Genomic DNA, 24222 nt, shown 5'->3' with positions numbered 1-24222 from the left:
CATTTTAATAGTATTTCTTTGTGAATGTACCATATTGTTTTTATCTGAACATGTATTCTTTATGTTAATGATACGCCCTGTGACCGATTGATCCCGGTAATGACGTCATCATTGCCCTCTGACCTCCGTCTCTTTGGCGTTTTTTTTCTGTTAGCATTTTAGTATATAAGACCTTACATATCGAAGGTCTTATGGCCTGATGAAGATGCTGTTCCAGCATTGAAACGCGTTGCCACTTGTTTCCTCAATAAACCTTGGTACTTCAAACTGCATACGTGAGTTACTACCGTTCACGGGTTTGCACATTACTCTGTGTGTAGCAGCGCCTCCTGAAGACTCGCCTTTTTCTCTCGCCTATACCACTATCTACAATGGGGCTGTGTGTGGCACTATCTACAAGGGTTCTGTGTGTGGCACTATCTACAAGGGGGGCTGAGTGTGGCGCTATCTACAAGGAGCGGCTGTGTGTAGAGCTATCTACAGGGAGGCTGTGTGTGGAGCTATCTACAAGAGAGGGTCTGTGTGTAGAGCTATCTACAAGGGGTTTGTGTGTGGCACTATCTACAAGAGAGGGTCTGTGTGTGACGCTATCTACAAGGGGGGCTGTGTGTGGCACTATCTACAAGGGGGCTGTGTGTGGCACTATCTACAGGGAGGCTGTGTGTGGAGCTATCTACAAGAGAGGGTCTGTGTGTAGAGCTATCTACAAGGGGTTTGTGTGTGGCACTATCTACAAGAGAGGGTCTGTGTGTGACGCTATCTACAAGGGGGGCTGTGTGTGGCACTATCTACAAGGGGGCTGTGTGTGGCACTATCTACAAGGGGGGCTGTGTGTGGCACTATCTACAAGGGGGCTGTGTGTGGAGCTATCTAAAAGGGAGGGCTGTGTGTGTGGGGCTATCTACAGGGGGCTGTGGGTGGAGCTATCTACAAGGGGAGCCGTGTATGGAGCTATCTCCAAGGGGCTGGGTGGCGTAATATACAAGGGGGGCTGTTTGTGGCACTATCTTCAAGGGGGCTGTGTGTGGTGTTATCTACAGGCGCTGTGTGTGAAGCTATCTACAGGGGGGGCTGTGTCTTGTGCTATCTACAGGGGGGCTGTGTGTGATGTTATCTACAATGGGGGGCTGTGTGTGGCACTATCTACAAGGGGGCTGTGTGTGGTGCTATCTACAAATGGGGGGCTGTATGTGGCCTTTTTCATTTATATTCTTTTAATTTATTTTCATGTTAAACTGCCTTATATAATTATATTGCTTGTAAAATGTAGAAATGTTTTGATGCTTGAGTTACATTAAAAAAATTATGACAAAAAAGTCACTTCATTGAGTGGTAGAGAAAGCAAATATGTCGAGGGGGAAGGAGATGTCGGGAAAGAAGTTGGGGTGGGGGCACCAATCTGAATCTTTGCCCTGGGTGCAGGAGAACCTAGCTACGCCTCTGGGTTAAGCCCTGCACCCTGCACACAGTACAAACACGTGGGTTATTCATCACAAGCCTGCTGCCCCCCTCCCTGAGCACCTACTATATAAAGTGATGGAGGCTAGAGAAGAAAGATCAGTGCACACATCCCTCAGACTCACACATCGCAGAGCACAGAACGCAAAGCACAGACATGTTTGCAGTTTCCCTCACTAGAATCCTGACCATCGGGTTCCTTACTCACCTACTTCTTTTCTCCTTTGTCTCACTCACGGTTGGTATGGCGCTCCCTGAAGAAACTGTCAGACTAGGCAAAATCAAGTCACTTCATAGACGCCAACAGTGGGCAGTTGGTAAGTAGAACTTTTACAATAGACATAAAGCTGGGTTCACACTGTGCATTTTTGTTGAGTTCTTAACATGCATTTTATTTGTTTTGGTTGATGAACTCCTATTGTGAGACGCATGTTAAAAACACAACAAAAGGGCACAGTGTGAACCTAGCCCCAGAGAGCTGCTGAATCGAAATATTTATTTTGATCTGGGGTCAGTATCAAGCAGAGGAAAAGTGCATTGACAACAAGGTCTTATTTTTCTTCTTTTATAAAGAGACTAGCATCAAATAGAAGTAGAGTAAAATGAACACTAAGGGCATGTTCAGACGTTGCAGAGTTTTTCCGCTGCAAATGTTGGTGCAGATTTGGGGCAAAACACAACAAATCTGCACCAACATTTGCATATTTGACATGTAATTAAGACGTTGCAGAGAAGACAGCGGACTTGCCACAGATTTCAGTTTTTGCATTGCAAAGGCTGAAATCCGCAGTGAAATTCCGCTTCTTCTCCACAACAGACAGTGCATGCTGCAGACGGAAAATTCCGCACTGCAGCCTATTTTCCGCAACGTCTGAGCTAACTTGCCTAAAAATGTATTGAAACAAATGTAAAAAACGGTCGCTGGAGAATTCCACTGCGGACTGTCCGCAGCGGAATTCCACAGCAATTCCGCCACGTCTGAACCTGCCCTAAAAGTTAAAGACCAAACCTATAAACATGCAAATGAATCTGACAACAATGACTTGTTTAATGACCTTGTGAGAATAAGGTGTCATGCTAAACAGTTTGGCAGTATTCTATAACAAGAAGTCCAAATAACAGGGTAATTGGTAGGGTAAAAGGACAAGGACTTGTAAAAAGTGTCAGTGGCAGGTTTCATAGGGTGATAATGCAGTAATGACACATATAATATGGAGTAAAACAATTCGGAAAATGATGGGTGATACGGGATAAGCAAATAACATTATGTAAAGTGAATTAAAGATACTATCTGTACATATGTATTACACATTTAAATGAAGAGATGATAAAGGAACTCACGCTCTCCTATGCTTGTAAACAATATTTGCAACACTGCAAAAAAATATTTTCCTTTAATGACTACCATCCCAATATTGAAAAATATTCATTGCTCTTAAGATCGGGGGCAATTTTTTACTTTTATGACCTGCTTTACCCATATTGTCTAAAACACAAAAACTTTTGTAGCAGGTTGAGGCTGAACAATGACATTGTTAATGTTTACTCAATGCAGAAATAGATGAAGCCTTAAAAATTATTCTCATGATAAAAATGAAATTATTAAGACAATAAATGTATAAACTTTATATACAGTTACCTTTATAGAAATATCCCTTATTGTTATACTTGTATATGAACTTAGTTTATTATTTTGAAATATGACTGTAGTTAAATATGAATATTTCTCAAGTATGTTAATATGTTATATCATATATACATACAAACAGAAATATATCTACGAGTAGCCATGAAGTCTGAAGCCTGTTGTTATATTGTCCATGTAGATATAACGCAAGCTGGCATAAACATTGTGGATACAACATTTTTCCAGTGCGAAACCATAAAAACATTTATGTTGACCAGAAACAAGTTGTGCTGCTCACCAAAGCTAGGCAGTTGCTTTACGCTATGGAATTAAACAGTAGACCCTTCTGGTTAGATTTGGATGACTGACATCACTTATCTTTTCTGCAGTTATATGTTTCTATTTGTAAAAATGCACCCATTTTGCAAAAAACAAACAAAAAAACATTCCCCTGAGAAAAGAATTTTAAGGGGCTGAAAAATGAATGGAGCTATGTGGCTTGGAACACTAAATTGCAGAATAAACTAGAGTATTTGCTTTCTCTGATCTTAAGGGTGTTATATATACTTAGTCAGACCTACATACGCAAACAAATAAGTCAGATACTACAATCTACCGTATTATATTATGACCGGCTTTCATAGGCTTAGAAGCTCTGAGAGACAAAACAGGGCTGGAGGTTAAATGAAGGAAACTACGGATGTTTAAACATTCATAAAAAAACACAGATAAGAATATTAAAGTGTAGCTAAACGTTTGACAAACTTCTGACATGTCATAGTGACATGTCAGAAGTTTGGATTGGTGGGGGTCCGAGCACTGAGACCCCCACCAATCGCTAGAACCAAGCAGCTGAAGCGCTCGTGTGAGCACTCAGCCGATTCATGTCTGTTTGGCTTTTTCCGGAAATAAATGTATCGCAGTACGGACTCAATAAAAAGTGTATGAGCTCATACTCCGATACATCGGCTTTCCGGAAAAAGCCAAACAGACACGAAGCGGCTGAGCGCTGACATGAGCACTTCAACTGCTTCGTTCTAGCGATTGGTGGGGGTCTCAGTGCTCGGACCCCCAATCCAAACTTATGACATGTCACTATAACATGTCAGAAGTTTGTCAGACGTTTAGCTACACTTTAACATTACCCACTACCAACCATCACATCCCCCAACATTCAGAGGGATGAACAGAAAAATTATTCTACATACAATAAAACCATAAATATTGTTTCCATCCGAACAAACTAAAGTGTCACGATTTCTCACATCAAACTATTTCCAGTCAATTGGAAATAACATTCTAGGTATGTGTCTTGGGGTCTATAATAAAATTGAAATAGTTGTTTCTTTTAGGGTTCACACGTAGCGTAAATACTGCAGATTTTCCGCAACGTATATCACTGTGGAAAATCCACAGCATAATACAGTAGCAGCAGATTGGATGAAATTTGAACAAATCTCATCCACGCGATGCGTAAATGATAATCATAAAAACCGCTCAGAAATTGACCTGCAGTGCGGCTTTTTAATCCGCAGCATGTCAATTGTATTTGCGCAATCACTGCTTTTAGGTTGCGATTTTTGCAGCGGAAAAAGCTGCGATTCTGTCGCAAAAATCTTAACTCAACAAACTTAATAAAAATAATAATTCTTATACTTACCCAGAATTCTGTGCTTCTTCGTCCAGGCCGGCCTACTGGGATGACGTTTCATCCCATGTGACTGCTGCAGCCAATCTGAAGACTTTCCAAATGCAATATATATGTGTATATATACATACATACCCTTGTGTACGTTTGTTTTCTGCGTAAATTCAGGCAACCCACTCCCTAAGGCACTGCCAACCATGTTTAGTGAGGTAAGTGGGATACACTATTGACCTCCTAGAATAATGACATGATTATGAAGCCATCATTCAATGAAGGCAGATACTAAACTTCCCGTACACATCCATACATAACAATCTTCCTATACCCTTGTTATCTGAAGATTTTTCCATGTGCTGTTGACAAGATGCAAATTTATGTGGACCAAAGATCGTATTAATAATCGTTTTTCCCCATACAGTCCGATCATTGCTCCATTTGAATGGAGTAAACAAGCACCAATCAAGATGCTGTATTCTCGATCAGCGCTTGATCCTCATTTGCACCCACACAGAATCAAAAATAAAATGCTAAAAAAATAAGATTGTAACAGGATCGAGAAATAAAATAAATCAGAGGTATCAAATAATCTTGTGCAGGTGACTTTTGATTAACACTCCCAGCACCATGCACAACACTGAAAATTGAATTTCATACAGAACAGTATAAATGTGTCAGTCCTACCTCTTAATATTGATAAATGAAAAAAACCGATATTTGAGCTAAAAAAAAACACATTTATAAACAGTAATTGTTGAAGACAATTGTATTACACATGTCAATCAGTTTTAAGCAATTATTTTGCACTGCTTGGTTTACAACCCAGATTAATTAATTAAATAGATGCTTAAAAAATGTTTTGACATTCCAATCCATCTGGATTAATGGAAAGAAAAGACAACAAGTCCCTATCACCAGGGATCCCCACTCCTGCCCTCCTGCACTGCCCACATGTCTGATAGCAGTTCTTCATACACCCCTCTACTCATCTACATTATGCTGCCCTCTCTGGGAGAAGCATAATATAGTGACAGACACGCTGATTTCAGTGGCCAGAGATGAGTGCGTTCTTGAGCTGCCGCTAGCTCCGTCCACTTTCTACTGATTGACAGGTCTCCCTATTTACTGTGCATACGGAGACATCTGTCAATCAGCAGCAAGTCTGCGCAGCTAGCGACAACTCATGAATACACCGCACTAATTTCTGGCGCCGCTTCCTGGGCTCTGAATATAAGTTCTCAGAAAAAGGTTCACATTAGCCCATAAGTGACAGACCGCTGAAATCAGAGAGGGCAGCATAATGTGGATGACATGTTCCCTTTAAGCAGCAAGCTACACAACACAGATTTAACTAAACTGCGCCAGTTCATCAAGAGAAATAGCTCTCCAGTGTTTCATCTAGTAACATGCGCTAAAGGCAAGCTCCGCAGATGAATTGATGTAGTACAGTGCAGGGGTATAAGCGGAGTAGTGGTTGAAGGCAGCAGTTCAACTGTTCCAAACAGTGGCCCATCCACTGTCGGTTTTTGCTACTTTTTGTGGTAGGAATGCCTGTGGGCCTTGAGGAATAGGCGGCACAGTTTTTATTGCAATCATACCATCCTCTATTACTAGGTCAATGTCTATTAGTATAAAGTATATTAGACCCTATGGGGGGATTTTTAAAGACTTGCATTTCATACACCAGTCTAAATAGAAAGAAAGTTGGTGTAAGATGTGACACATTTATTAAGAAGAGAACACCTCCTAATAAAGAGTCGCATCTTTCAACTGACCTTGCGAGCCGATTGTGGCATAACCACCACTGCATTGCACAATCCATTCCCCCCTTTCCATCGGACATACTATAAAATAAAAAATAAGTACACTCCCCTCACCGCTCCTCTTCTTCCCTTCGGGTCCCGTCAGGCTCGCTCAGCATGCTACAGCATATACAAAGCCCTTACGCCGGGCAGCGTCAGAGTCTTATATGTGACGTAGCACTCAACGTCATTAGTCATACAACATCCTGACACTGCCTGGCGTCAGGACCTTGTATGAGCCGCAGCATGCTGAGGAAGTCCACTACTCACAGAATTTGCATGAAACTTAAAGTTTCAGGAAATTATAAAGTTCAGTAATCCATAAAAACAGGTCACAAAATGTCTTCCGGAATAAAAGTATAGTTTTATGCACTTCATCAAGTGATCCACACTGCAATATACACACCTATTGGGAGTCTGTGCATGTTGTGACTGGATTTGCTGAGGACTTTGTGTGAGGAGTTTTCTACTTTTTCCTCTGTGTACCCAGGAGAGTTGCAATGGTTTCAATCACAACCTGGATTCATGGTCAGTGACTTATTCTGCTGACTGCACAATGATGTCATCACACTATATAAATGTATATTAAGCCCTTAAGCAATGTTCCCTCTAAGTCTTGTCAGCTCCTGAGCGGGGCAGTTAGGGAGCAGGTCAAGTCTCCATCAATGGTGGGCAATCTGATGACCAAAAGTAATACCCCCAGGAAGCTCTAATATAGCGACTAAATAATAGAATAAGAAAACTTATTTTAAATTAGTTTTAAATTACTTTTTTAAATACTATAATATTACAAGTCCATCAGTAAAATAGACAGTTATAAACACCAATAATAGGAATCAATGAAAGAACCCCACTCTTACACCACTGGCCCTATAGATAGCGCCACACAGACCGCCTGTAGATAGCGATGCACACACACACCCTGTAGATAGTGCCACAGACACCTGTAAAGAGCGCCACACAGCCCCTGTAGATAGCGCCACACACATCCCCTTGTAGACAGTTTCACCCCTCTGTAGATAGCGACACACACAGCCCCCCCTGTAGATAGCATCACACACACCCTCCTGTAGATAGTGTCATCCACCTGCAGATAGCTCCACATGCAGCCCCCTGCAAATAGCGCCACATGCAGACCCCCGCATCTGTAGATACTGCCACAAAACCCCCCTATAGATAGTGCCATACAGAACCCTGTAGATAGCGCCACACAGCCCCCCTATACATAGTGCCACACAGACCCCCCCTGTAGATAGTGCCACACAGACCCCCCCCCCTGGTGATAGTGCCACACAGACCCCCCAAGTAGATAGTGCCACACAGAACCCCCAAGTAGATAGTCCCACACAGACCCCTGTAGATACTGCCACACAGCCCCCTGTATATAGTGCTACACAGCCCCGCTCATTCCCTTGCATATATAGCACTGCACAGCAATTCCCCCCCTGTATATAGCGCTAAACAGCCCCCTCTCCCCTTGTATATAGCGCTACACAGCCCCCTCCTCCCGTGGCGATACCAAATATATCAATATTATTTCATGTTTTGGGACTTATATTTTAAAAAGTTTATTTATTTTAAAAATGTGTATTTCTGTGTATTTTTTTATATTCAACATTAATGTTTTTTACTTTTTTTTTTAATCCCATAAAGGGATTTTTCATTTTGATTTTGATTTTTTAACAGTAATGTACTGGCATATATCTATATGCCAGTACATTAGCCTGTGTACTGATTGTACACAGGCAGTTGTTGGGGCATACCTAAGTATGCCCTAACAACAGGAAATATGGTTAGACAGCCCTGGGGTCCTTCATTGGATCCTGGGCTGTCTGGCCATACAAGTTATGGGCTTTGATCACGTCACAGGAATTTTCTGTGACGCGATGAAAGGGCAGTCCCCACTCCTCTTATTTACTTTGAACGCCGGTCCTGTTTTACTGGGTATACCATCGTCATTAGGGGACTCAGACACAAAAAACGATGATGCCGGTATACCGTGTAAAACATGTCGGGTGGACACGTCAAAATTTAAATAGCATCCAATAGTGCTGGAACAACTTTGCAGAGGCATAATACCGGATAAATATCAGCAGGAATACATAATAACATATAGAAGACTGTAATGTCCGTGGCTGCGGGCTGTCAGCTCCAACATTGCCCTGACAGCCGCAGCCACGAGTCGGCAAGCGCTGGCCCCAGCCTCCTCCTCAGGAGAAGCCAGCACTCACGTCCACTCACTTCTGCCGGATCCCGTAGGGTGCGCGCGCACGCTCGTGCCCGTTCTTACAGGGGCAGCGCGCGCACCGGACCGGATGGACGAACTTTGACCCGTGAGTACCCTGGACTATAAGAGGGGTCCAGCCCCCTAGTTCTATGCCTGAGCGTTGTTGTGTATCCCTTAGTCTGTCTATGCAAATGGTCCCCTAGTGTTTTCTGCTCCCAGTGTTCCCGTTCCCGTTCCTGTACCTGTATCCCGATCTAGTGCCGTGCTTGCTATAGTCGTGCTGTGCTGGATACCACTCTTGCCTGCTTCTCCACGCCTGATGTCCACCTGCTGCCTAGTTCCTGCCAAGCTACTGTCCGTGCTGCCACAGGTACCCTATATACCATAGACTGTGACCTGCGCCCTGTTGGCTAGCTGCCCTACCGCCAAGACGGTATGACCCAGTGGGTCCACAGACCCTTCGTGACAGTGACAATATTTGAAAGAGATATACAACCTTCCTTGTTTGGAGCATCCCATACCAGCTAGGTCTCCGGGTGGCAGGGTCCAGCATGGCATCAATCATAGTAATCGACTGCCTGTAAAAATAAATACAGGTCAATCAATAGAATGCAAAAATTACTATACGTGATCTATTATCCAGCCAGGGGGATGTGATTTTGAATGCCTAGTATTGTGCACCATGTTGATATACATTTTTAATAATCATTAAAATTTATGTTTCATTTTTCTATTAGTGGGTGCAATATATATTATTTTTGGTCTGTTGATTGTGTTCCTAAATAGGGTAGGTTCATGGGTAACACTCTATGTTCACATATTGGTTGTGGATGTAGAGGTTGATCTGATGATTTATTTAGAAATACATCTCAAATGTTACAATGAAAGGAAATATTTTATTTTCAAACACTTTTACAATTGCCCAAATACGTAAATCACCCATCAGTTAGGAGGTCCCTCTGGCAAAACCATTTGGGCCATTTTTCAGGCATGGTTTGAGTTGAGACGTTTGGATGGCAGTGCAATAAAATACAACATAGTTCATGTTTTTATTTTATTATTGGAAACAAAGAGATAATTGATTCATTACACCACCTGTAAAAATGAAAACTTCAGGAGTTCAGGAAAAAGATCAGTGAGCAAGCGGTTATCATTTGTTAAACTGATCAAAACTGTTACAAGGTCGGCAGTTTGTGCCCATAAATACACGTTATTCTTGGTGAAAACTCTCCTATTAGATAAACCCAAGTGTTGCACCCACCAAAGCTTCTGGCTCTGCAGGACTGCAAAAGTTATTAAAACAACGGACGACCACTAATATAAATCTCTGTAATACCTAAAACATTTTGTATTCACCGCTGTTAAAATCTCATCGAGGTGGATGGGAGAGCCCCTGCTATCAGCTGCAGACAATATGACAACATATCCAAATAAAACCCCTTTACATACAATAAATCCCATACTAGGAAAACAAGGAACAAAGAGAAACCACTTCCCTGTGCATAACAAATGCCCAATGTGTACTACTAGACGTGAGATTTCAACCAATTAAAAAAATGGTCAACCAACCTGTTGTACAGCATGGATACCACTACAAACATTCACATCCATGCACAGTCAAATATCGGCCGACGCATTAGGGAGAAGAACAATGGAAAACACAAAACAACCTTTTATGACAACCAATTGGCCGATAGTACCGAGCAGGATGGATCAGGATTTTGATACATTGTCTGACATTTATCGGTCATTTGCACAATAGAAAATAACTCATAATTGGATGACAATTGGGAAAAACATTGGATATCAGCTCTGTTCTGGCCAAGATTTATCGGATGTATTGTTCATTTTTTTAAGGTGAAAATGCTGCAACATTATTGAAGCAAATTGTCCATTATAAATTACTCTGGTGACTAAAAGGACTTCATCAGGTACCATTAATGCTGCACATGAAGTCACAAATTATGACATGCCTAATTCTCAAACCTAACCTTCCCATGGAAAACCCAGGGTATATAAGTGTAGAGAGTTTATAATTCATGAGAAGAGTCATAAATGTGTAGAAAAAAAACATGATTTAAAGCAGCACAGAATTATTTTTTTATCTTGGATTGAGAAAGAACATCCGGTAAAAGGTATTGCAGGTAATCATTTTAGCAGGTGCTTTATTGCCGAACTATCTTCTCCAATACGAGCCGGCCATTATGTCACGTGACCCGCACTGTGACTGTCCGACTCCTACAGCATCTGCTGTGTGGATCCGAAGTCATTTTCACTATGCAATAATATGTGACTCACATTGAGCGTATATCATATATCTGATCCACACAGCAGATAAAAATTCTTACCAGAGTGTTTACCGGAGGGTTGTCCACTTCAGACAATTTCGTTTTGTTTAAATGCTCCCCAAGTGTTGAGCTGTACTCTGCGGGCCTGGCACCAAGTGTTTAATTCTGCTGCAGAGCCTCCACAATATATATTAAGCATTACACAAAAACTATTAAAATCAATGGCGTGTCCATGTAATTCACAGATGTTTCAGGTACTCCGGCTACAAGGAACAGCTCGCACTCTGATCTCCGCTCTGGCTAATAGCTGGGGTCCTGAATGGGGACTCCCCCTCCATTAACTCAGAATTTCCTACTAGGGTATTTGAAAATAGGTTTTTCCAAACCGGACAACCATAATAAGGTGTCTGTATAAGTTACAGGCTGTGTATGGGTAAGGTGCAGTCTACAAGCATCAACACTGACTGTCACATTATTTCTCTCGTTAGGACACTTAATGGGTAAGAAGAGCCTTCGGGACACATATAGTGAACGAGATATGGAGGAATCAGCTATGAGACACGTGAGAGCTACTCTCCCATGAGAGCAACAGGGCACTTTCACCCATTCAACTCCAGGGAGCACAGGTATGTAGGACATCCTATGAGTGTGCTCATTTAAAACAAGAGAAATGTTCAAGTGGTTGCCTTCATGGTTGGAATTTACACAAAGGTAACAAAAACATGGAATACTGCAGGTTTATTGTTCTTCCTAATCCGCAAATGAAAAATGGATTCATGAGACTAGATACAGTTATAAGAGCTCACGCATCTACCCTCTGCTACACCTTGTCATTCAGTTATTGAAGAGACATTGAAAAGTTAGTTAAGCTATAAATATATTCACAAGGTTAGTGTTACAGAGTGCACTAACCTCTCCAAATAAGCAGATATAAGTTCCTGAAACTACACATGTCCTATGAGGGCACTCCTATGACAGAGCCCATTAAAGTCAATGGTTTCTGTCGGACGCCGCTGGTATCAGTCATTTGACGGATTGGGCACTTCCGTTATTCTGTTCCTATGACCGAGATGTGAACTTTGTGTTACTTTGTAATTTGCTTGTTTACTTACCCTTTACAACTTTTTAATTACATGATATTTGCTGTTCAGGTAGAAAAGTAAATTCAGAATTCTGTTGGATTTCTGTCAGAAGAGATCAGTGCTCAGATGACGGTAATACACAGAACTATGCTATTAGGTCACATGTCAGACAGTGAAATAGTGCGGATTTGAAACGCGTACTGGAAATAGGATTTATAGAATTAAACAAACCACGCAGATTTTCCTACAGGATATTAACAACATATTAGATTCCTGTGAGGAATATGGTCAAATCTGATCTTTTAGAGCTGAAGCTTCAGTACTGTATTTCCCTACAGGTTTTCTACGTCTTTCTGAATGTCTGATGCTTATTGGCTGCTTGCTGCTATTACCGACTTATGCTAATTGTCTTTTTTATATTTTCCAGCGAATACGAAGGAAAATCCTGGAGCAGTGTTTTAAAATGTCCCAGAAGTAGAGAAGATATTTATTTTCATCTACATATAAGAAATATATATATATATTTGTGCCTGAGATACCAAACTTATTTCAGACATTTCAAAGGCTATTGTTAACAAATAAAAAGAAAATACTAATGAGAATGGGATTGTTTTCATTTAGAACCTTCCATTTTATTTCTTAATGTTAAGTGATAACAATTAGTTACTTTCATGCTAAGTATATATATATATATATATATATATATATATATATATATATATATATATACACACACTACCGTTCAAAACTTTGGGATCACCCAGACAATTTTGTGTTTTCCATGAAAACTCACACTTATATTTATTAAATGAGTTGCAAAATGACTAGAAAATATAGTCAAGACATTGGCAAGGTTAGAAATAATGATTTTTACTTGAAATAATAATTTTCTCCTTCAAAATTTGCTTTCATCAAAGAATGCTCCATTTGCAGCAATTACAGCATTGCAGACCTTTGGCATTCTAGCTGTTAATTTGCTGAGGTAATCGGGAGAAATTTCACCCCATGCTTCCAGAAGCCCCTCCCACAAGTTGGATTGGCTTGATGGGCACTTCTTGCGTACCATACGGTCAAGCTGCTCCCGCAACAGCTCTATGGGGTTGAGATCTGGTGACTGCGCTGGCCACTCCATTACAGATAGAATACCAGCTGTCTGCTTCTTCCCTAAATAGTTCTTGCATAATTTGGAGGTGTGTTTTGGGTCATTGTCCTGTTGTAGGATGAAATTGGCTCCAATCAAGCGCTGTCCACAGGGTATGGCATGGCGTTGCAAAATGGAGTGATAGCCTTCCTTATTCAAAATCCCTTTTACCTTGTACAAATCTCCCACTTTACCAGCACCAAAGCAACCCCAGACCATCACATTACCTCCACCATGCTTGACAGATGGCGTCAGGCACTCTTCCAGCATCTTTTCAGTTGTTCTGCGTCTCACAAATGTTCTTCTGTGTGATCCAAACACGTCAAACTTCGATTCATCTGTCCATAACACTTTTTTCCAATCTTCCTCTGTCCAATGTCTGTGTGCTTTTGCCCATATTAATCTTTTCCTTTTATTAGCCAGTCTCAGATATGGCTTTTTCTTTGCCACACTGCCCTGAAGGCCAGCATCCCGGAGTCGCCTCTTCACTGTAGACGTTGACACTGGCGTTTTGCGGGTACTATTTAATGAAGCTGCCAGTTGAGGACCTGTGAGGCGTCTATTTCTCAAACTAGAGACTCTAATGTACTTGTCTTGTTGCTCAGTTGTGCAGCGGGGCATCCCATTTCTCTTTCAACTCTGGTTAGAGCCTGTTTGTGCTGTCCTCTGAAGGGAGTAGTACACACCGTTGTAGGAAATCTTCTGTTTCTTGGCAATTTCTCGCATGGAATAGCCTTCATTTCTAAGAACAAGAATAGACTGTCGAGTTTCACATGAAAGCACTCTTTTTCTAGCCATTTTGAGAGTTTAATCGAACCCACAAATGTAATGCTCCAGATTCTCGGCTAGCTCAAAGGAAGGTCAGTTTTATAGCTCCTCTAAACAGCAAAAATGTTTACAGCGGTGCTAACATAATTGCACAAGGGTTTTCAAGTGTTTTCTACTCATCCATTAGCCTCCTAACAAAGTTAGCAAACACAATGTACCATTAGAACACTGGAGTGATGGTTGCTGGAAATGGGCCTCTATACACCTATGTAGATATTGCATTAAAAACCAGACGTTTGCAGCTAGAATAGTCATTTAGCACACTAACGATGTATAGAGTGTATTTCTGATTCATTTAATGTTATCTTCATTGAAAAAAAACTGTGCTTTTCTTTCAAAAATAAGGACATTTCTAAGTGACCCTAAACTTTTGAATGGTTGTGTATATATATAGTATATTTAATGCCATTGTGGACAGTGTTCTGTCTAAGCAAATCTATAAATAAAAGGCATTCTTTGCACACAAAGTAAAACATCATTCTCTCTGTACTAATGGCATGTTATGGTGTATTACACGTCCAAGCACGGCATAAAGAATGGAAAGAAATAAAGAAATCAATAACTAAACAATACATGTCATAATTCAACCTGCCTACTTAATCAAACATGGCTTATTATGGAAAAGCTACCAGAAACATCCTTCTATCACTACAAGTACTGTACCACATGTCAACAGTCCTGTTGATATTGGTTTTCCCAGCAGTGATATCACTAGCAGGGTGCAGTCACCTATATAGTTCTATGTTAATGTATGGGCCATGATGATCACATGACGGCCATAGATGCTTATTTCTCTTGTTCAATCTCAGACAATTATTGCCTAGGACCTAGGTATGGTGTCAATGGATTAAGTTCTTCTAGCTAAAGTAATGTCGTATTTATGCATATGTGTTTGGGTTGCACATGGCTGTCATTTCTCATTTAATCCAAAAAACAGGGAAAGATAAATTACAGTACATTACAGTTTATCTGGGAAAGAGTCTAATTGTAATCTGAGACTCTGTACCTAGAAGGCAAATTTCCAAATGTACAATAAGTTGCTCCTTTAACGCCTTCCCTCTTTGTGCCCCTTTTGACCTTCCTGACAGAGCCTCATTTTTCAAATCTGACATGTTTCACGTTATGTGGTAATAACTTCGGAATGCTTTAACCTATCCAAGTGATTCTGAGATTGTTTTTTCCTGACACATTGGACTTTATGTTACTGTAAAAATTTGCCCGATACATTCATTATTAAATTGTGAAAAACACCAAACTTTAGTGAAAAATTTGCATTTTTCTAAATTTTAATGTTTCTGCTTGTAAGACAGGCAGTTATACCACACAAAATAGTCACAAATTAATATCTCTTATTTGTCTACTTTAGATTGGCATTGTTTTTTGAACGTCCTTTTATTTTTCTAGGACGTTACAAGGCTTAGAACTTTAGCAGTAATTTCTCACATTTTCATGAAAATTTCAAAAGGCTATTTTTGTTTTTTAAACTCGTTTTATTGAACTCAAAGCTTATACACGAGTATACACAATACATAATAAATGTCATCATACAAAGAATGCAAGTAATAAGAGATGTAAAAGTAAAATTATTCCAAAAAGTATACACAATGAAATAAACCACCATTCTTGCCCACCCCATCCTCATACCATACAATGAACCATAGAGGTAGACAGAAACTCTTCACATAATACTTATCCACTAGATACCACTAAATCAGCAATAGAAGAACATATGAAATTTATCGAGCTAAGGGAAGGCTATTTTTACAGGTTCCAGTTAAGTTGTGAAGTGGCTTTGAGGGCCTTATGAATTAGAAAACCCCAATAAGTCACGCCATTTTAAAAACTGTATCCCTCAACGTATTCAAAACAGCATTTAGAAAGTTTCTTAACCCTTTAGACATTTCGCAGGAATTAAAGCAAAGTAGAGGTGAAATGTACAAATTTATTTTTTTTTGCAGAAATTCATTTTTTTTTTAAATCAGTTCAAGTTTATTAAACAAACAACCACATCATTACAGGTCATTATACAATCTGACATGCTGTGAAATCAGAGCCTCAAGAGACCCAAGAATGTATTACCATCAAAACAGTTCACCCTATCCCCAACTCCCCCCTCCCCCCCCCCCCCCGCAACCCCTCAGGCGTCCTTCTTGCCACAGGCTTCCATACACTATCTCGGTCTCCTCCATATTTCAGCTCCCTGCCTCCAACCCGCTACTCATGTGCATACCCCAGTCATTACAACAAATCCAAAGTGTAGAACCCCTCCACCCCTGCTGAAAAGCTACAGTGCCCAATGTCGCAGTATTATCCCCTGGAACCTCAGGACATTTTAAACTGGAACATCCGAGCGAAGCGCCATGAGTTCCGAGGAAGCACAGCCAGAGTGATCAATCCACCTAGCTCATTGTTTCTCAAATTTGTTACTGGACCCCCTCTTGGAATATATCCTGTATTCCATCAAAATCTGAAAGTTAAGTGTACCTATAATTTCTTGCTTCGAGGGTGGTTCCGCGTCCAGCCAGTGTTTTGCTATACCCTTCCTAACTTGGTACAATATTTTTGCAATTGCCAAACATGTCATCCGATCCCCCTCCAAATCACCAACATATCCCAGCAACATTACCATGGGATCCAACAGAATCTGCACCTCAAACACTCGTCCCATTAACTCTGACATCTCTTTCCATAGGGTCCCCAAAATCCCGCATGACCAAAAAATGTCTGCCTTTTCTTCCGGACACCGAGGGTACTTGGCATCCGCCCGTAATCCCATACATTTCAGAACCCAGGGGGTCCTATATACCCTATGTATCAGAAATAGTTGGGATCTCCTTTGCGCTACATTAATAGACAGAGTACATGGTGACGCCAAGACAGCCTCCCAGTGGTCCTTGGGAATAGAACCCACATCTCTTTCCCATTTAGCTTTAACAGGTGCCATAAGATCACCCAGATGTTCCGACAGTAACCTGCGATAGACCAACGAGATCAACCCTCTTGATGTAACTGCTTTCGCAATATGTTCCAACACTCCCGTTGCATGGATCGTCATGTCCACCCTAGCAGCTTGTGTCTGCACAGCATGACGGATCTGTAGATACTGATAAAACATGTGGGAATCTAGCTGAAACCCATCCCTTAGTTGCTGAAAGGATTTGAGTATGTCCCTGTAAAGGATCTGCCAGGTACTACGTCTGTGTATACTCCCGGGATTAATCAGTCGACACCTGAGGCCAGACCTCTTAGACTGACACCGGCTCCCACCAACCAGGGTGGCAGGCTCAGGAGTGGGAGAGCCTATCGCGGCCTGGTCAGTCGGAGTTAGCTCCGCCCCCTGTCCATTTATACCTGCCGTGTTCTCTTCCTCAGTGCTTGTTATTCTTCTTGGATTCCTGGCCCCACTGCTGCCTTGCTCCAGCCTGCTTCTGCCGTGCTTCTGCCTTGCTTCAGTTCCGCTTATCCTGCTTCGCTTTGCCCCTGGCTTGCTTCCTGCTCCGTGCTCTCGTTGGTATACTCCACTACATCCTGATCCTGACTGACTCATTCACCGCTCAGTTTCCTCGCGGCGTTCCGTGGGCTACTGCCCCTTCCCTTGCGTGTTCCCTGTTTGTACTCCTTGCACTTAGACAGCGTAGGGACCGCCGCCAAGTTGTACCCCGTCGCCTAGGGCGGGTCGTTGCAAGTAGGCAGGGACAGGGCGGTGGGTAGATTAGGGCTCACTTGTTCCCTTCACCTCGTTCCTGCCATTACATAATAACAAGCCCATACCTAGTCTACCATTTCTCCTACGCTGACGCTATCATGGACCCCCTTGAGACCCTGACCCAGCAGATGCAGGGCCTCTCCCTACAGGTCCAGGCCCTGGCTCAGAGGGTCAACCAGGGTGACGCTGCCTTAGTAGTACCCCTCACCTCACCTCTAGAACCCGATCTCAAGTTACCTGACCGGTTCTCAGGGGACCGTAAGACTTTTCTCTCCTTCCGGGAGAGTTGCAGACTTTATTTCCGCCTAAAACCTCACTCCTCAGGTTCCGAGAACCAGCGGCTGGGTATCATTATATCCCGACTCCAGGAAGGGCCCCAAGAGTGGGCCTTCTCCTTGGCTCCTGACGCCCCTGAACTTTCCTCCGTTGATCGTTTTTTCTCTGCCCTCGGACTCATTTACGACGAGACTGACAGGACTGCCTTAGCCGAGAGTCAGCTGGTGACCTTACGTCAGGGTAGGAGACCTGTTGAGGAATACTGTTCTGATTTTAGAAAGTGGTGCGTAGCTTCTCGGTGGAACGACCCGGCCCTAAGGTGCCAGTTTAGGTTAGGATTATCTGACGCCCTGAAGGATCTGCTGGTTAGCTACCCCTCTTCTGACTCCCTAGACCAGGTTATGGCCCTAGCAGTACGACTTGACGGACGTCTCAGGGAACGTCAGCTTGAACGTTTCAATGTGTTCCCCTCTGACTTCCCTGCGATTCCCCCCAAGGTCCCGTCTCCTCGCTCTTCCACGGAGGACTCGGAGGTACCAATGCAACTCGGGGCCTCCATGTCCCCTCGACAAAGTAGAGAGTTTCGCAGGAAGAATGGTCTCTGCTTCTATTGTGGGGACGACAAGCATCTACTGAACACCTGTCCCAGGCGCAAGAATAAACAGCCGGAAAAACTTCCGCGCCTAAGTGATCATCGGGGAGGTCACTTGGGCGCACAGGTATTTCCCGTTAATATGAAACGCAATAAAATTTTGCTTCCCTTTCAGGTATCGTTTGCTGGCCGGTCTGCCACTGGCAGTGCCTTCGTGGATTCTGGCTCATCTGCTAATATCATGTCCGTGGAATTTGCTATGTCTCTAAAAATGCCTTTTATTGATTTGCCTTATCCTATCCCGGTAGTGGGTATCGACTCCACTCCTCTTGCTAATGGTTATTTTACTCAGCATACTCCTGTTTTTGAACTCCTTGTTGGCTCCATGCATTTGGAGCAGTGCTCTGTACTGGTGATGCAGGGATTATCGTCCGATCTGGTATTAGGTCTTCCCTGGTTGCAGCTGCATAATCCCACGTTTGATTGGAATACTGGGGATCTCACCAAATGGGGTAGTGAATGCCTGATGTCATGTCTTTCGGTTAACTCTATTTCTCCCCGGGAGGAGGTAAACACGCTTCCTGAGTTTGTTCAGGACTTCGCTGATGTGTTTTCTAAGGAGGCCTCCGAGGTGTTGCCCCCTCATAGAGATTACGATTGCGCCATCGATTTGGTGCCTGGTGCCAAGCTTCCTAAGGGTAGGATATTTAATCTTTCATGTCCTGAACGTGAAGCTATGAGGGAGTATATCCAAGAATGCCTGGCCAAGGGTTTCATTCGCCCCTCGACTTCTCCTGTAGGTGCTGGCTTCTTCTTCGTGGGGAAGAAGGATGGTGGTCTTAGGCCGTGCATTGATTATCGGAACCTGAATAAGGTCACCGTAAGGAACCAGTATCCCCTTTCTTTGATTCCGGATCTTTTCAATCAGGTTCAGGGGGCCCAATGGTTTTCTAAGTTCGATCTACGGGGGGCATATAACCTTATCCGCATCAAAGAGGGGGATGAGTGGAAAACTGCGTTCAACACACCCGAAGGTCATTTCGAATACCTGGTCATGCCCTTTGGGTTGTGTAATGCCCCTGCCGTCTTCCAGAATTTTATTAATGAAATCCTGAGAGATTACCTGGGTAATTTTCTTGTAGTGTACCTTGATGACATACTGGTGTTTTCCAAGGACTGGTCCTCCCACGTGGAGCATGTCAGGAAGGTCCTCTAGGTTCTCCGGGAGAATAATCTGTTTGCGAAGACCGAAAAATGTGTGTTTGGGGTACAGGAGATACCATTTTTAGGTCAAATCCTCACTCCTCATGAATTCCGCATGGACCCTGCCAAGGTTCAGGCTGTGGCGGAATGGGTCCAACCTGCCTCCCTGAAGGCGCTACAGTGTTTTTTGGGGTTCGCTAACTATTACAGGAGATTTATTGCCAACTTCTCGGTCGTCGCTAAGCCTCTTACGGACCTTACTCGCAAGGGTGCTGATGTCCTCCATTGGCCCCCTGAGGCCGTCCAGGCTTTTGAGACCCTCAAGAAGTGCTTTATCTCGGCCCCCGCGCTGGTTCAGCCCAACCAAAGGGAGCCATTTATTGTGGAGGTTGACGCATCCGAGGTGGGAGTGGGGGCCGTCTTGTCCCAGGGTACCAGCTCCCTCACCCATCTCCGCCCCTGTGCTTACTTCTCTAGGAAGTTTTCGCCCACGGAGAGTAACTATGATATTGGCAACCGCGAACTTTTAGCCATTAAATGGGCTTTTGAAGAGTGGCGTCACTTCCTGGAGGGGGCCAGACACCAGGTAACGGTCCTTACTGACCACAAGAATCTGGTTTTCCTAGAATCTGCCCGGAGGCTTAATCCTAGACAAGCTCGTTGGGCACTATTCTTTACCAGATTTAATTTCTTGGTTACCTATAGGGCTGGGTCCAAAAATATTAAGGCTGATGCACTGTCACGTAGTTTCATGGCCAATCCTCCTTCCGAGAAGGATCCTGCTTGTATTTTACCCCCTGGTATAATCGTTTCTGCCACTGATTCTGATTTAGCTTCTGACATTGCGGCTGATCAAGGTTCAGCTCCCGGGAACCTCCCTGGGGACAAACTGTTTGTCCCCCTGCAATACCGGCTAAGGGTACTCAGGGAAAACCATGACTCCGCACTATCTGGTCATCCGCACTATCTGGTCAAACACCTCATTACCAGAAACTATTGGTGGCCTGGGTTGCCTAAAGACGTTAGGGCTTACGTCGCCGCTTGTGAGGTTTGTGCTAGGTCCAAGACCCCTAGGTCCCAACCTGCGGGCTTACTACATTCCTTGCCCATTCCCCAGAGACCTTGGACCCATATCTCCATGGATTTTATCACCGATTTGCCTCCATCTCAGGGCAAGTCGGTGGTGTGGGTGGTAGTAGACCACTTCAGCAAGCTGTGCCACTTTGTGCCCCTTAAGAAACTACCTAACGCCAAGACGTTAGCTTCGTTGTTTGTTAAACACATCCTGCGTCTCCATGGGGCCCCAATCAATATCGTTTCTGACAGAGGGGTACAATTTGTTTCCTTATTTTGGAGAGCTTTTTGTAAAAAGTTGGAGATTGATCTGTCCTTCTCCTCCGCCTTCCATCCCGAAACTAATGGCCAAACGGAAAGGACTAACCAATCCCTGGAACAATATTTAAGGTGTTTCATCTCTGACTGTCAATTTGATTGGGTCTCATTCCTTCCCCTTGCCGAATTTTCCCTGAATAACCGGGTCAGTAACTCGTCAGGGGTCTCCCCGTTTTTCTGTAATTTCGGGTTTAACCCAAGGTTCTCCTTCGTTTCTCCTGGTTGTTCCAATAATCCCGAGGTAGAGGACGTTCATCGGGAACTGTGCACAGTCTGGGCCCAGGTTCAGAAGAACCTAGAGGCGTCCCAGAGCGTACAAAAGATTCAGGCTGATAGTAGACGTTCTGCTAACCCCCGGTTTGGCGTCGGGGATCTGGTCTGGTTGTCGTCCAGGAACTTGCGCCTTAAGGTCCTGTCCAGGAAGTTTGCTCCCCGATTTATTGGACCTTATAAGATCATTGAAGTCCTCAACCCTGTATCCTTCCGTCTGGAGCTGCCCCCATCCTTTCGCATACATGACGTCTTCCATGCCTCCCTCCTTAAACGCTGCTCCCCGTCCTGGTCCCCCTCGAGGAAACCTCCTGTTCCCGTTCTCACCCCTGAGGGGGTGGAGTTCGAGGTGGCCAAGATTATGGACAGTAGGATGATCCAGGGCTCCCTCCAGTACCTGGTCCATTGGAGAGGATACGGGCCGGAGGAGAGGACTTGGGTACCTGCTCGTGATGTTCACGCTGGGGTATTGATCAAGAGGTTCCACCTTCTCTTCCCCACTAAACCGGGTCCTCTTAGTAAGGGTCCGGTGGCCCCTCATAAAAGGGGGAGTACTGTAAAGGATCTGCCAGGTACTACGTCTGGGTATACTCCCGGGATTAATCAGTCGACACCTGAGGCCAGACCTCTTAGACTGACACCGGCTCCCACCAACCAGGGTGGCAGGCTCAGGAGTGGGAGAGCCTATCGCGGCCTGGTCAGTCGGAGTTAGCTCCGCCCCCTGTCCATTTATACCTGCCGTGTTCTCTTCCTCAGTGCTTGTTATTCTTCTTGGATTCCTGGCCCCACTGCTGCCTTGCTCCAGCCTGCTTCTGCCATGCTTCTGCCTTGCTTCAGTTCCATTTATCCTGCTTCGCTTTGCCCCTGGCTTGCTTCCTGCTCCGTGCTCTCGTTGGTATACTCCACTTCATCCTGATCCTGACTGACTCATTCACCGCTCCGTTTCCTCGCGACGTTCTGTGGGCTACTGCCCCTTCCCTTGCGTGTTCCCTGTTTGTACTCCCTTGCACTTAGACAGCGTAGGGACCGCCGCCAAGTTGTACCCCGTCGCCTAGGGCGGGTCGTTGCAAGTAGGCAGGGACAGGGCGGTGGGTAGATTAGGGCTCACTTGTTCCCTTCACCTCCTTCCTGCCATTACACCTATGTATAGTGAATTCTTACACTCCAAATGAAGACCCGCTTCCGTTTTTTGACGGGTTACATGATACCTTACTCACTCTACAGTACCAATACTTAATATGGAGTGGGGATTTTAATTTTGTGATGAACACTACACTAGACCGTTCCTCGCCCTCTCCCTGTAGACGCACGCGTACTCAGGCGGCTTTGATCAATAAGATTCTAGGCTCGCTTTCTATTGCAGACACTTGGAGAGAATATAATGGGGCACAACGGGGTTATACATACTTCTCTCTGGCACATCGTCTATACACCCAGATCGACATGATCCTGGCCTCAGCTAACTCCCTCCCCTTATTGGCCTACTCTAGACATATCCTGTCGGCCTGGTCGGATCATGATATAGTTCTAGCTGAATTAGACTTTTCCAAACAAGGCGCCATGCCCTTCTCCTGGAGGCTCAATGAGTCACTCTTATCTAACCCTACGGTTCAGCTCCAGATTCAGACTGAACTCTCTCAGTACTTTATGGACAACTCCACTCCTGATGTTAACTGACATACTGTGTGGCTTGCCCATAAAGCATTTAAAAGGGGCAGGATAATAGCAATGGCTTCTCGTTGTAAAAAAGAACGGTCTCAGGCTCAAAATGCCCTTGAAGCTAAACTGGCCCGACTGGTGGCGGCCAATCAACGAAGTCATTCCTTGTATCTCATTCATGCTATTAAAGATACTAAGTTCCAGATTGATATGTTACTGACCAACAAGACAGAAAAAGCCCTTAGATGGACTCAATCAAAATATTATAAATGCGCCAATAAACCAGATAAACTTATGGCCCAATAGCTTAAGGCTCGGCAGCGAATCAATCAGGTGTTTCGTATCCAATCACGCCCGGGACAGGCCACCTCTAACCCGGACCGTATTCATGAGGTCTTTACCAAGTTCTACCAAACTTTATATGCCAACCCCTCTCCCCCTTCTGAGGCTGCGGTGAGGGATTTTTTAGCCTCTGTCAACATCCCTCAACTTTCCGAAACTGATATTGAATTTTTGAATGCCGAGATTTCGAGCGATGAGGTAGAAGACACTATTAAAGAGTTGAAATCGGGGAAGGCCCCGGGACCCGATGGATTCACGGCCTTATACTACAAAAAATTCTCCCAGCAGTTAGTCCCGCATATAGTAAGCTTTTGTACAGACCTGATGAAGGGTCGGCCCATGCCTACTGAATTTCTCTCCGCCATGATTACAGTTATTCCCAAACCTAACAAGGACCCCTTGATGGCAGGTAATTACAGACCGATATCGTTGCTTAACCTAGACACTAAAATATTTACTTCTATTCTAGCCAAACGGTTGAACAGGTTTATGTCTCAATTAATTCATAGAGACCAAGTAGGATTTATTCCAGGACGGGAAGCACCTGATAATGTTAGGAAAATCCTCAATACTATACATTCAGCCAACGTCACTAAATCCAAGATGGTCCTTCTAGCATTAGACATCGAAAAGGCTTTTGACAGCCTTTCCTGGGAATACCTATTTAAAGTATTAGAAAAGGTG

At 43.7% G+C, this 24222-nt stretch overlaps 1 pseudogene; it reads left to right on the top strand.

Moving 5' to 3' along the window:
* Window positions 1-1573: 1573 nt before the first annotated feature.
* Window positions 1574-12607, top strand: LOC142748022 (bombesin-like; annotated as a pseudogene).
* The last annotated feature ends 11615 nt before the right edge of the window (window positions 12608-24222 follow it).

The sequence above is a fragment of the Rhinoderma darwinii genome, chromosome 3 (genome assembly GCF_050947455.1).
Source record: "Rhinoderma darwinii isolate aRhiDar2 chromosome 3, aRhiDar2.hap1, whole genome shotgun sequence".
Classification (NCBI taxonomy): Eukaryota; Metazoa; Chordata; class Amphibia; order Anura; family Rhinodermatidae; genus Rhinoderma; species Rhinoderma darwinii.
The sequence above is the reverse complement of the archived record's forward strand: the minus strand, read 5'-3'. Positions and strand labels throughout refer to the sequence as shown.